Source organism: Budorcas taxicolor, chromosome Y, assembly GCF_023091745.1.
Source record: "Budorcas taxicolor isolate Tak-1 chromosome Y, Takin1.1, whole genome shotgun sequence".
In the NCBI taxonomy this organism is placed as follows: Eukaryota; Metazoa; Chordata; class Mammalia; order Artiodactyla; family Bovidae; genus Budorcas; species Budorcas taxicolor.
Genome location: NC_068936.1, coordinates 8,794,018 through 8,806,890, shown reverse-complemented (window position 1 = coordinate 8,806,890; position 12,873 = coordinate 8,794,018). Strand labels below are relative to the sequence as shown.

The following is a 12,873-nucleotide window of genomic DNA, read 5'->3' as shown; positions in this document are numbered from 1 at the left end:
TCTGCAGAGATCTATAATAAGCAAACATGAAAAAAAAGCAGCAGAAGCAGGATGTGTCACCCAAAGATGGATTTTTAACGACAGGTCACATTATAGTCAGTCTGTTTGCTGATGGGAACCATCCAGAGAAACAGAAAACTTAATCCAGAACAAAGAGGAGACTTGCTAGAAGATCAAGAAATGAGTAGGTCTAGAACTGAGTACATCAAGAATTGAGTAGATCAAGCCAGAGAGCACACAAGCTGGAGAAGGCAATGGAAACCCACACCAGTACTCTTGCCTGGAAACTCCCACAGATGGAGGAGCCTGGTAGGCCGCAGTCCATGGGGTTTCGAAGGGTCGGACACGACTGAGCGACTTCACTCTCATGCTTTGGAGAAGGAAATGGCAACCCACTCCAGAGCTCTTGCCTGGAGAATCCCAGAAAAGGGGGAGCCTTGTGGGCTGCTGTCCATGAGACCGCATAGTCGGACACGACTCAAGCGGCTTAGCAGCAGTAGCGGCACACAAGAAGGGTACACAAGCCAAATAATTTGCTCACATTGACAGAGCTGAGGTCATATGAAACAAAAGGCTGGCATGGTGGATTAATGGGTACGGTAACCAGCCTTCAAGTGAATCGAATCTCCTGATATTCCCACCCCTGTGTAGTTCTCTCTCAATCTATCACAGGGTTGACCTGGGAGACTAAGCAAATACACAAGTGAAGATGTGTAACATCTGAAAGAAGACTCTGCACTTTATCATGGGTGCAAGTGCTTTCCTGAATCACTCATTCTGAGAAAAGACAGCAGCCTCCACAAGAGAAGCCCCTTGGAGAGGCCCACAGAAGGAGGAACTGAGGCTTCATGAGTACAGACAAGTGAGAGAGCTTAGATTCAACAAGCTAAGTCTTCAGAGGTGGCCAAGCCAGACAAAAGCTTGACTACTACCTCAGGAGAGATCCTAGGCCAAGAGATAACAAGTGTGAAGTTCTTTCAAACTATTCAATTTTGAGATCATATGTACAACACAAACATTTCAAGTTATAATACCATTCACATCATACTTACACACAGAAGAGTTCTCCTATAAATATAGCAAAAATTAAACACACACACACACACACACACACACACACACACACCAATCCAAAGCACCGAAACACAGGAGTTGCCTGGCAGTCCAGTGGTTTGGTTAGGACTCAGTCCTCTCACTGCCAGGATCCTGTGTTCGATCCCTGGTTGGGGAACAAATATCCTATGAAGCCACATGTTGTGACCAAAACAAAACATGCTGTGAAGTTCAAAGCTGTACCAGCAAGATAAGTATACAACACAGCTGTAGGCACAAGTTGCTGGGCATAGAGCTACCTATGATCTTGTTTACTCGCATGAAATGAACTCAGATGGTGCCTCGCCCCCATCCAGTAGAGTTCACTTACTTAATGAAATAAAGCCCTTAAGGGTACAGAAATGAGCAAGTAATCTCACGTGAACATGTTAAATCACAGGACATTGTCTCTGAATGAACCACTTGATTCATTTATTCATTTGGCCATGCTGCTTGGCTTGTGGGGTCCCGGTTCCCTGACCAGAGATTGAATCCAGACCACTGCAGTGAAAGCCCAGATTCCTAATCACCAGGCCACCAGGGAACCCCCCCACCTGCATTGCTTTGCTTTCCTAGCTAAAAATTTAGGATATGTGCATTCCCAATTTTAGCCTCACCAAGTGGTAGGAGTTAGCTCTACACAGCTTAAGACCCATGGTGCTCTTACTTTTTTTCTTTCAAGTGTGTGTGTGTGTGTGTGTGTGTGTCTGTGTGTGTGTGTGTGTCTGTGTATGTGTGTCTGTGTGTCTGTGTTTTTTTAATTTTTGCTATATTTATAGGAGAACTCTTCTGTGTGTAAGTATGATGTGAATGGTATTATAACTTGAAATGTTTGTGTTGTACATATGATCTCAAAATTGAATAGTTTGAAAGAACTTCACACTTGTTATCTCTTGGCCTAGGATCTCTCCTGAGGTAGTAGTCAAGCTTTTGTCTGGCTTGGCCACCTCTGAAGACTTAGCTTGTTGAATCTACGCTCTCTCACTTGCCTGTACTCATGAAGCCTCAGTTCCTCCTTCTGTGGGCCTCTCCAAGGGTCTTCTCTTGTGGAGGCTGCTGTCTTTTCTCAGAATGAGTGATTCAGGAAAGCACTTGCACCCATGATAAAGTGCAGAGTCTTCTTTCAGATGTTACACATCTTCACTTGTGTATTTGCTTAGTCTCCCAGGTCAACCCTGTGATAGATTGAGAGAGAACTACGCAGCGGTGGGAATATCAGGAGATTCGATTCACTTGAAGGCTGGTTACCGTACCCATTAATCCACCATGCCAGCCTTTTGTTTCATATGACCTCAGCTCTGTCAATGTGAGCAAATTATTTGGCTTGTGTACCCTTCTTGTGTGCCGCTACTGCTGCTAAGCCGCTTGAGTCGTGTCCGACTGTGCGGTCTCATGGACAGCAGCCCACAAGGCTCCCCCTTTTCTGGGATTCTCCAGGCAAGAACGCTGGAGTGGGTTGCCATTTCCTTCTCCAGTGCATGAGACTGAAGCCGCTCAGGCGTGTCCGACCCTTCGAAACCCCATGGACTGCGGCCTACCAGGCTCCTCCATCTGTGGGAGTTTCCAGGCAAGAGTACTGGTGTGGGTTTCCATTGCCTTCTCCAGCTTGTGTGCTCTCTGGCTTGATCTACTCAATTCTTGATGTACTCAGTTCTAGACCTACTCATTTCTTGATCTTCTAGCAAGTCTCCTCTTTGTTCTGGATTAAGTTTTCTGTTTCTCTGGATGGTTCCCATCAGCAAACAGACTGACTATAATGTGACCTGTCGTTAAAAATCCATCTTTTGGTGACACATCCTGCTTCTGCTGCTTTTTTTTCATGTTTGCTTATTATAGACCTCTGCAGAGTTGTTCCTAGGCTTTGTTATCTCGAGTTCTCTCATTTTCCTTTAAAGCCGCTCTTGTCAAGGCCACAGGTGAATTTCAAATGTTTAACTCCGTGGTCAATTTTTAGTTGTTATCTTATTTAATTTATTGGCATCCTTTATCAGACTAGCTCATTTCCTCCTCCCTGAAAAAAATGTTTCACTTGGATTACAGAGTGCTTCTCTTTCCTGCTTCTCTTCCACCTACAGTTCTCCCACATACAAAGTGTGACCTTTGTGTCTGGCTTGATTCAGATGTCATATTTTCTTTTTCAATATTTATTTATTTAGCTCTGTGGCATGTGGGATCTTAGTTCCCAGGCCAGGGATGGCACCTGTGGAGAGTCTTAAACACTGGATCTCCAGGAAAGTCCCCTCGTTTGTGTACTTTCAAGATTCCTCCATTTCATGGCTGTATAGCAGTGAATGTTTTTGTTTTATTTTTATGGCTGCATATGGTAAATGGCTTCCATGCAGTCCGTTTTGAGCATATACCACAGTTTGTTTATCCATTCGTCAATGTTGGGTAATACGTGGATGGTGTACTCTTTGTGGCTATAGTGAGTAATGTTGCTGTGAACACTGATTTTGCATGGACTGAACATTTTCAGTGTTTGTGGATATGTACAAAAGAGGGAAATTCCTGGATCATATGGCTCCTCTATATTTAATTTTTGAGGTACTGACAAACCACTTCTGCAAGAGTGGTGGTACCATTTTACAGCAATTACCTCAACAATATCTGAAGATTCCTTTTCTCCACGTCCTCTGCAGCACTTGTTATTATTCGTCATTTTGATTGGGTGTGAAGTAGTATGGGTGTGAAGTAGTATCTCAGTGAGACTGCTTTACATTTTGCTAGGGGCTTCCCTGGTGGCTCCGAAGGGAAAGTGTCTGCCTGCAATGTAGGAGACCTGGGATCAATTCCTGGGTCGGGAAGATCGCCTTGAGCAGGAAATGGTAATCCACTCCAGCACTGTTGCCTGGAAAATCCCATGAACGGAGGAGCCTGATAGGCTACAGTCCATGGGGTTGCAAAGAGTCGGAAATGTCTATTCAAATTCTTTTCCTGGTTGTTAAAAGCTTTTCTTTTTTTAATTGTTGTAGAAAACATCTAACTTAAATTTTTACCAGTTTAACCATTTTTGCATGCTAAGTATTTCACACACTTTCATCAGCCTTTTGGAGAAAGAAATGGCAAGCCACTGCAAATCCGATGGAGAAGGGAACCTGGTGAGCTTTCGTCCATGGGGATGCAAAGTCGGGCACACCTGAGTGACTAACACATATACACACACATAGTCACAGTGTTGTTTTGTTGTCGTTGTCGTTGTTTTAGCTGTGCTATGCAGCTTGAATGACAGTTCCCTGGTTGAGGATCATACCCAGGCCCCTGATAGGAAACTGTGGAGTCCTAACCTCTGAACTACCAGGGACTTCCTTATCACATTGTTATGAAACAGATCTCTACACCTTTACATCTTGCAAAATCGAAACTCTGTGCCCATCACTTGTCCCATTAAACAGCAACTGCTCTTTTCTTGCCTGTTGACCTAGACCGTGAACTCCGTCGTTCTTTTTTGTTTCCTCTCGATTGCTTGACTGTGTTAGCTATTTCATACAAGTAGAAACTTACAGTATTTGTCTTTTTGTATGACTGGCTTATTTCATTTGGCTTGATGTCTGAAATGATCATGCATGTTGTAGCATGTGACAGAATTTTCTTTATATGGCTAAATAGTATTTCATTGTATGTATCTATCACATTTGATGGACATTTCGATGGTTCCACCTCTTAGTTGTTGTGCTTCGTGCTGCTGTGAGCATGGCTGTGCAGATATCCCAAGACCCCATGTTAACTTCTTTTGAATTTATATCCTGAAGTGGAATTGCTGAATCGTGTGTCAGCTCCAGATTTTTAATTTTTCGAGGAGCCTTTAAACTGTTTTCTGTAGCAGCTGCACCATTTTAAAATCTGTCCATAACACACAGGGATCCAGTTTCTGTACGTGCTTGCCAACAGTTGTCCTTTCCTTTCCTTCATATGTAAATTGTGTGTGTATATGCACACACAATTTTTTTCATGCCCTTTTCCATTATTGTTTTTCACAAATTATGAATATAGTTCCTTGTGCTATCCAGTACGATCTTGTTTGTCTATTGTATATATTACAGTTTGCATCTGCTAATCACCAGCTCCCAATCTATGCCTGCCCCACTTTTCCCCTCTTGGGAATCACATAGTCTGCTCTCTCTGTCTGTGAGTCTGTTTGTGTTTCATAGATAAGTTCATTTGTGTCATATTTTAGAGTCCATGTAAGTGATACCATACGAGATTTGTCTCTCTTTTTTTTTTTAATTTTTATTTTTACTTTATTTTATTTTACAACACTGTATTGGTTTTGCCATACATTGACATGAGTCCACCACGGGTGTACACGAGTTCCCAATCCTGTCCTCCTCCCACCTCCCACCCCATATCATCTGTCTGGATCATCCCTGTGCACCAGCCCCAAGCATCCTGTATCCTGCCTGGAACATAGACTGGCGACTATCTTACATGATAGTTTACATATTTCAGTGCCATTCTCCCAAATTATCCCACCCTCTCCTTCCCCCTCGGAGTCCAAAAGTGCGTTCTATACATCTGTGTCTCTTCTGCTGTCTCTCATACAGGGTTATCATTACCATCTTTCTAAATTCCATATATATGTGTTAGTATACTGTATTGGTGTTTTTCTTTCTGGCTTACTTCACTGTGTATAATTGGCTCCAGTTTTATCCATCCCATTAGAATTGATTCATACAAAGTCTGCCAGCAATAAATGCTGGAGAGGGTGTGGAGAAAAGGGAACCCTCTTACCCTGTTGGTGGGAATGCAATCTAGTACAGCCAGTATGGAGAAGAGTGTGGAGATCCCCTAAAAAATTGCAAATAGAACTGCCGTATGAGCCAGCAATCCCACTGCTGGGCATACACACTGAGGAAACCAGAATTGAAAGAGACACATGGACCCCAGTGTTCATCGCAGCACTGTTTATAACAGCCAGGACATGGAACAACATAGATGTCCATCAACAGATAAATGGATCAGAAAGCTGTGGTACATATACACAATGGAGTATTACTCAGCCATTCCAAAGAATATATTGTCTTTCTCTTTCTGACTTCCTAAGTATTCTTTTTAATGCTAGTGTAGATTCAAGTATTTACTTAACAACATGTGTTGCTACTGTATAAAATGTGGTTGACTTTTAAAATATTTGTCTTCTATTCTGTAAGCTTTATATTAATTCTGATACTTGTGTTTTCTTCAAGATTTTCTACATACAAAAGTATGTTATCTCCAATATACTTTGACTGTTTCCTTTCCATTCTGAAGGCTGTTTTTTGTTTTTGTTTTCTCTTTTCTTTTTTTTCTTTTTAAACAACAACAACATTTCTCTTTTGTTACCTGATTGCTCTGGTTATAGAACTGCCAGTATAATGTTGAGCCAAAGTGTGTAATAGACTTCCTTGTGTTGTTCCCAGTCTTAGAGGGAACGCTTTCAGTTTTTCATTATTAAGTGTGATGTTAGCTGTGGGTCTTTTTACAGGTGCCCTTTGATTGAGAAAGTTCTCTTCTGTTCTTAATTATTAAGTGTTCTTTTAAGCCCGGTTCTGAAAAGGTGCTAGATTCAGGGAAATGCTTTTTCTTCAGGCAGATGTGTTATTTGTTTTATTGTGTTCAAATGGCATAATGTTGAGTGACTTTCATATAATGAAGCAACTTTGCATACCTCCCCAAATCCCATGTGATCATGGTATACAGTCTTTTTTATATGTTGTTGGATTTCGTTTGCCAGTATTTTGTTGAGGACTCTTTCACCTGTATTCGTAAGGGATATCAAGGTGTGTGTGTGTGATGCCTCTGTCTGATATTGGTATGAGAGAAATACTGGCATCACTTTGCCTGCTATGTGGGGAAGAGACCTGTGGCGTGAAGGATGAAGCATTGTTGGATTTAAGTTTAGCCAGGATTAGAGGGAGAAATTTAGGATATATCGGTGTGGAATTGGGGTGAGATTATCAAAGAGAGCTCATTCTCAATTTCCTAGGCCTGTGTTAAGTGCTTGACATTGAATTATGCTGTTTGTTAACTAGGTATAGATAGATTATACTTTGAATTTGCTACCTATTTTCTTTGTTAACATTTATGAAATTAGAATTTGTGAATCAGGTGTAATGTGCATTTAAGATACATTTTCTTCAAATTTTACTACAAAACAAGATGCCATTGAATAGCTGATGCCTTTTAAAAAGAGCTGGTAACCTTAAGTCTAAGAAATAAGCATGTTTGTCTTTAAGAGACAGAAACACCTTTAAAAGTTATAAATTTGCCCAAGAAGATGCAACTGGTGTGTGGTTAACTTAGAATTCCAACTTAATCTTCTTTGACTCCAAAGTCCATGTTTCTGAACGCTGTACAACAGTGCTTTTGTAAAAATACTCGTCCTTTACATGTGATTTCACCTAATGATCAGTCGTGGTGGGTTTTTGGGTTTTTTTTTTTTTTCTTTATTTTTTTAAATAGAAGAGGTTAAAGTGAACGTGGGACAAAGCTTATGATTCTAGAGCCATGTAGACTTGTAGTCATAGGTTTTTCAGCTGTCACTGAGTCTCGTTGACACTCGGTGTCTTTGTCTGTAAGATAAGGATGTTTAAAACTACTCTAGAGTTTTGGAGATAATCATATAGCCCATTTTTCTGTACTTAACTAATATGTAGTATGTTTATACTTAGGTGGCAGTTTGTATAAAGGAAGCCCTGGGACTTGTGGCCGCACCCTCTAAGAATAAAAAAGGATTCAAAATATGGAACTACCATGTATGTTACGTGAAGAAGAACAAGAGCCAGAAGTACGGAAAAGGGAGGGAGAAGCCAAACAAGCAGATGATGATGATGATGATGAAGTGATCTTGGTCGGAGTGGAACATGTAAATGAAGATGCTGACGTGATCTTTGTTGGGATGAGCTCAGCTTCAAAACCAGTCGTTTCAAACGTACTGAGCAGAGATACCCCAGGTTCTTGTTCAAGGAGAAAAAGGTATGGTCACTTCAGGAAAGGTAACGCTGACAAATTACAGCCTGCTAGTCATGTGACTGCTACATCAGAAGCAAAGGCTGTCTTGCCAGTTTCTGACTCTGAATCAAGATCAACAGATAGTCCTATTATTATTGAACCTCCGTCTCAAGCTGATTGTAAAAATATTTCACCACAAAGAGTGCCGAATTGCTTTTCAAAGGAGTCATGTTCTTCTTTGATTACCTTCACAAGTTCATTGCAGCATCCAGCAGAAAGAGCGGTTTCTGCAGGAGATATGAGTAAAAGTCCTCATGTCTCAAAGGTACTTTCCACTTGTGAAACAAATAGCAGAAATCCCAAAAGGCCTAAGCTCAGTGATGGCATTATAGGGGAACATTCTTTAGGTTTTTCCCTTTCAGGTATTTTTCATACAGTGACCACTCAGCAAAGCACACCGGACCGTGTCCATACCTCACTAAGCCATGTTCAGAATGGAGAACCTTGTCCAACACCTTTTCCAAAGGACAGTGTTCATTGCAAGCCTGTAAGACCTTTAGGGGAAAATGGACTGACAAAAACTGATTTTCCAAGTTTAGCAAGTCCAGACAAAATTGGTGATCCCACAGAAGGAAAGCTGACTGTGTTACTTGGTGACTTCTACTATGGAGAGCATATAGGAGTTGGGCAGCCAGAACCGAAGACCCACACAGCGTTTAAATGCCTCAGCTGCTTGAAAGTTCTAAAAAATGTCAAGTTTATGAATCACATGAAGCACCATTTGGAACTTGAGAGGCAGAGAGGTGACAGCTGGAAAACCCACACCACCTGCCGGCACTGCCTCCGCCAGTTTCCTACTCCCTTCCAGATGCAGTGTCACATTGAAAGTGTCCACACTCCCCAGGAGCCCTCCGCAGTCTGTCGCATCTGTGAGTTGTCCTTTGAGACAGATCAGGTTCTCTTAGAGCACATGAAAGACAATCATAAGCCTGGTGAAATGCCCTATGTATGCCAGGTTTGCAGTTACAGATCATCATTTTTTGCAGATGTGGATGCACATTTCAGAGCATACCATGGTGACACTAAGAATTTACTTTGCCTGTTTTGTCTCAAAATTTTTAAAACTGCAACAGCCTACGGACATCATCATAGAGGGCACTGGGAAAAGAGTTTTCGCCAGTGTTCCAAATGTCGGCTACAGTTTTTGACTTCCAAAGAGGAAAGGGAGCACAAGACCCAGTGTCATCAAATGTTTAAGAAGCCTAAGCAGCTAGAAGGATTGTCTCCTGAAACAAAAATTGTTATTCAGGTATCACTGGAACCCCTTCAACCAGGATTGGTGGAAGTAGCATCCATTACCGTGAACACATCTGATTTTGAATCATCACCCCCCAAATCTAAAAGTAGGAGTTCAAAAAAAGAAGAAAAAAGTTAATTCTGCTTTCAGTAAGTCTGAAGCAAGTATTTCAGTCAAAGTTAAAAACCCCATTAAAACCAAAAAGATCAAATTATAGCATTATTCAATAATATCAAATATAGGGAAACCGATGGGTAATTTATGTGATTTTGTTTTAAATACAGGAAGTACAATGTCGTTTGATCTGCGTATTGAGATGTTATTTAAAAATCTATTATCTGTTTTTCATATAATTGTCTTAACATGTAAAAAGAATGTGTGCACGCGTGTGTGAGAGAGAGAGAATAAGAGAAGTGGAGAAAGGAAAAGTAAGAACCTATTTCAGTAGCTGATGTTACTTGTAAGTTCGAAAGCTCTAGTATACATATAATCTGTAGAGTGTTTTAGCAACGTAATTTTCAACTGTTTTCATGCCTTGAAGTTCTCAGTATCAGCTATATAGCCAGATCTGAATGTCACTCTCTGAAGTGCCTCTTGGGCTGATCGAAGATAACCTGGCTCTGAAAGCGTGCAGTGGAGAAGTTGATGGAGAAGCTATGATGTGAGTTTGGACCAGACACGGGATTTAATCAGTGAAGAGCTGTGGCTTCTTGTCCCAGCTGAGGAAGAGACATACATTCACTCCAGGCATAGAGCCAAGGTAGAAGGAACACTGTCTCAGAGTGCGTTTACCTAGCCCAGGGACATCTCAAGGAAGCCAACGGTTAAAATGCCTGTGTTTGCTGAGAGACCCTTGCAAGCATCAAGCAGGCCCTGTGTATCACTGACTGCAGTTGGAGAAGCAGAGATAGTTAATAGAATGAGACCTGGTGCCTGTGGACCTCCTGTTGAGTGATCAACAGGGGAATTTGATTCATTGCGTCCCCTTTGCCAGTTGGCTGGCCTGTAGTCCCAATGAGGTAGGCATATCTGTGTCAGACACAGTAGCAAAGCAAGTTAAAATTCCCAAAGGAAAGAGAGCCTTGACGTCCACTTTGATTTGTGCTGGACCCATAGTTTTAACTGCAAAGGATCAAACACAGGAAATCTGTTCAGCTTTTGAATTGGGCTAAATTGAGTTCTCTTACCCTTAAGCTACAATGGAGTTGTCCAAGAATAGTAAATATGGCGGATAAAAATAGTCCAGGGTGATTAAACCCTTTTTAGAACTCTTCCTTATATTTTCCAGTTACATGTGTCTTACCCTAGTTGAACATGTGAAGATTTCAGTTTTGTATCTTATCTTGCCTTGGACACAAATGTAGTAGCGTTAACAGCTAATTCTTGGTGTGTGTAATTTCCCATTGTATCAAACTAATTGAGTTTCAGTCTTTCTTGACACAGTCTGATGTGCAGGAATTGTCTCCTGTATTTCAGTAATTATCAGGTCATAGAGTTATCCTTCCTCTAATCTCGCCAACCATCTAATCTGTGACTATACTTGTGGAAACCTTTTTTTCTTGCGGTCTCCAAGGGCTCTTTCACAGACCTGTGGGGTACAACCCCTCTAAGTATTGGTTCCTGAACATCAGCACACTTGGCTGCCTCTGTAGGTTCTTGGAGTTGAGTCTCCTCCTGGAGTTGAATGTCACCCCTTCTCCACTTCTGGCACAGATAGCTAGCAGTCTCTGTGCACCATTCAAGGAAGCTGGGATCCTGTCTGTAGACCTATGCCAGGAGCAATCTCTCCGTTTCCTCTTCCTTTCTCCTCCTCTTTGTCTCTCCCCACTCTCCCCACTCCTCAATTTATTTAAGTCCTCTAAGCTTTCCCAAAATGCTGGAAAGTGATAATCACCAAGGGGTTAGCATCCCTCTCAGAACTGAAGAGGAAGGACTACAGATGATTAAGCTGTAGTGAGTCTATTGTCTCCATTTTAGGTAATTTCCTGAGTGTAAATTCAAATTCAAATAAATTGTTTATTTACTCGAAGCTTGATTGGTTTATTTGCACTTTGAATATTTTACTAGGCCTTTCCAGTTAGTTTACTTGGGCCCAAGCACTTTGCTGAGTGTCAGCTTAAACCACTTTTAGTTGTATAAAGAGTGTGTGTGTATTCTGGTCTCAGGTGAAAACTCTGTGTATAAATAAATACGCAGACTATTGCATTCTTATCTCCTTTCTTCGATTTCTGTAGTAAAAAATACGAAATGTTTTAGTTATGTGTTTTTATTGTTGCTGAGTATTATCAACACTGTTACTGTTAGTTGCTGTGAAGTATGCTCCTAAGGAGGACAAGTTGTATTTATTGCCAAATTAAAAGGTTCCAGCAATATGGTCCCTGACTGCTTCCTCTCTTCCATTCTCTGTCCTTCTACTCTACTCTTTTCCCCACGAATGTACTCTTTTTGACAACACTGGCCTTGGTTTTCCTCCATCAAATTCCATTTCTTCCCGATCCAGAGACTGCAAGTGCTGTTCTTCGGGAAATGCTCTTCCCGTAGGCCTGCATGGCTTGCTACCTCCCTTGTTTGAGCTTCACCAATGCTGTTCAAATAACACAATCAAATCTCCAACCCCCTCTCTTTCCTCCTCCTCCTTCAAGGCACTTGAAGTCTCTATCCTCTTCTTCCCTCTCCAGCCTAAATTTCCTAAATTTTCACACACACACACACACACACACAGACACACACACACACACACAAACGAAGAGATAATAACCTCAGGGCTTTGCTTCTTAGATTTAACTTGAGTCAGATTCTGTGCCTGCAAATAAAAGATAGTTAATAGTGAGTTGAGTTCTTTCAGGAGCTTCCTCTGTTTTTCTATTGATACCTCTATATTTTGTTCACACAATGACACTTTGTTTTCTTTGCAAATATATTGAAGATCTGTCAACATTACTATTTTGTTACTGCCCTTTGTGAATTTCCTTGTCTGCTGTGCTTGTTCTTTCGGGAAAAATTTATTATTTTATTAATGTTGCCAAACATTGTAAGTAAAATTAGTATTTGTAGAAATAATTTTTAAAAAATTATTTCTGCTGTCTTTTTACAAATAACATGGCATATTTTTATTTTTTTACATAATCGTATTGGTGTTGGCCAGTTCTGAACTTCTAAATAGTGATGTGTAAATGGGCTTTCTTGTTCTGAGTACCATCAAAAGCAATGAGTATCTGGCTTAATAAATTTCCGTTTCTGTTTTTAGATCTTGAAGAGAATTGTTTGATTGGATAGTTTACAACATTTGTTGAGACATTTACTTTTCTTTCGTTCTCCGTTCGTTCCTTTCTTTTTCTTGCTTTGTTCCCTTGTCTCTCTTCCTCTTTCTTTCCTTCCCTTTCCTTCTCCAGGTTTTTGCTTGACTGGACCTTTCCTGAAACAAATGTAATTCCACTCAGAGTTGAATATTATCCTCTCAGAATCCCATAATTAACCTCCTTGTCCCCTTATTAGATTTCCCAGCGTTGTATCAATGTTTCTGATTTTCTTTTTCCAAGAAGCAGCTCTTGCTTTAT

The 12,873-nt window shown here is 40.9% G+C and overlaps 1 pseudogene; it reads left to right on the top strand.

The window, feature by feature from the left end:
* The first annotated feature begins 7,810 nt into the window (after window positions 1-7,810).
* LOC128070891 (zinc finger protein 280B-like) lies at window positions 7,811-9,099 on the top strand (annotated as a pseudogene).
* Window positions 9,100-12,873: the final 3,774 nt, after the last annotated feature.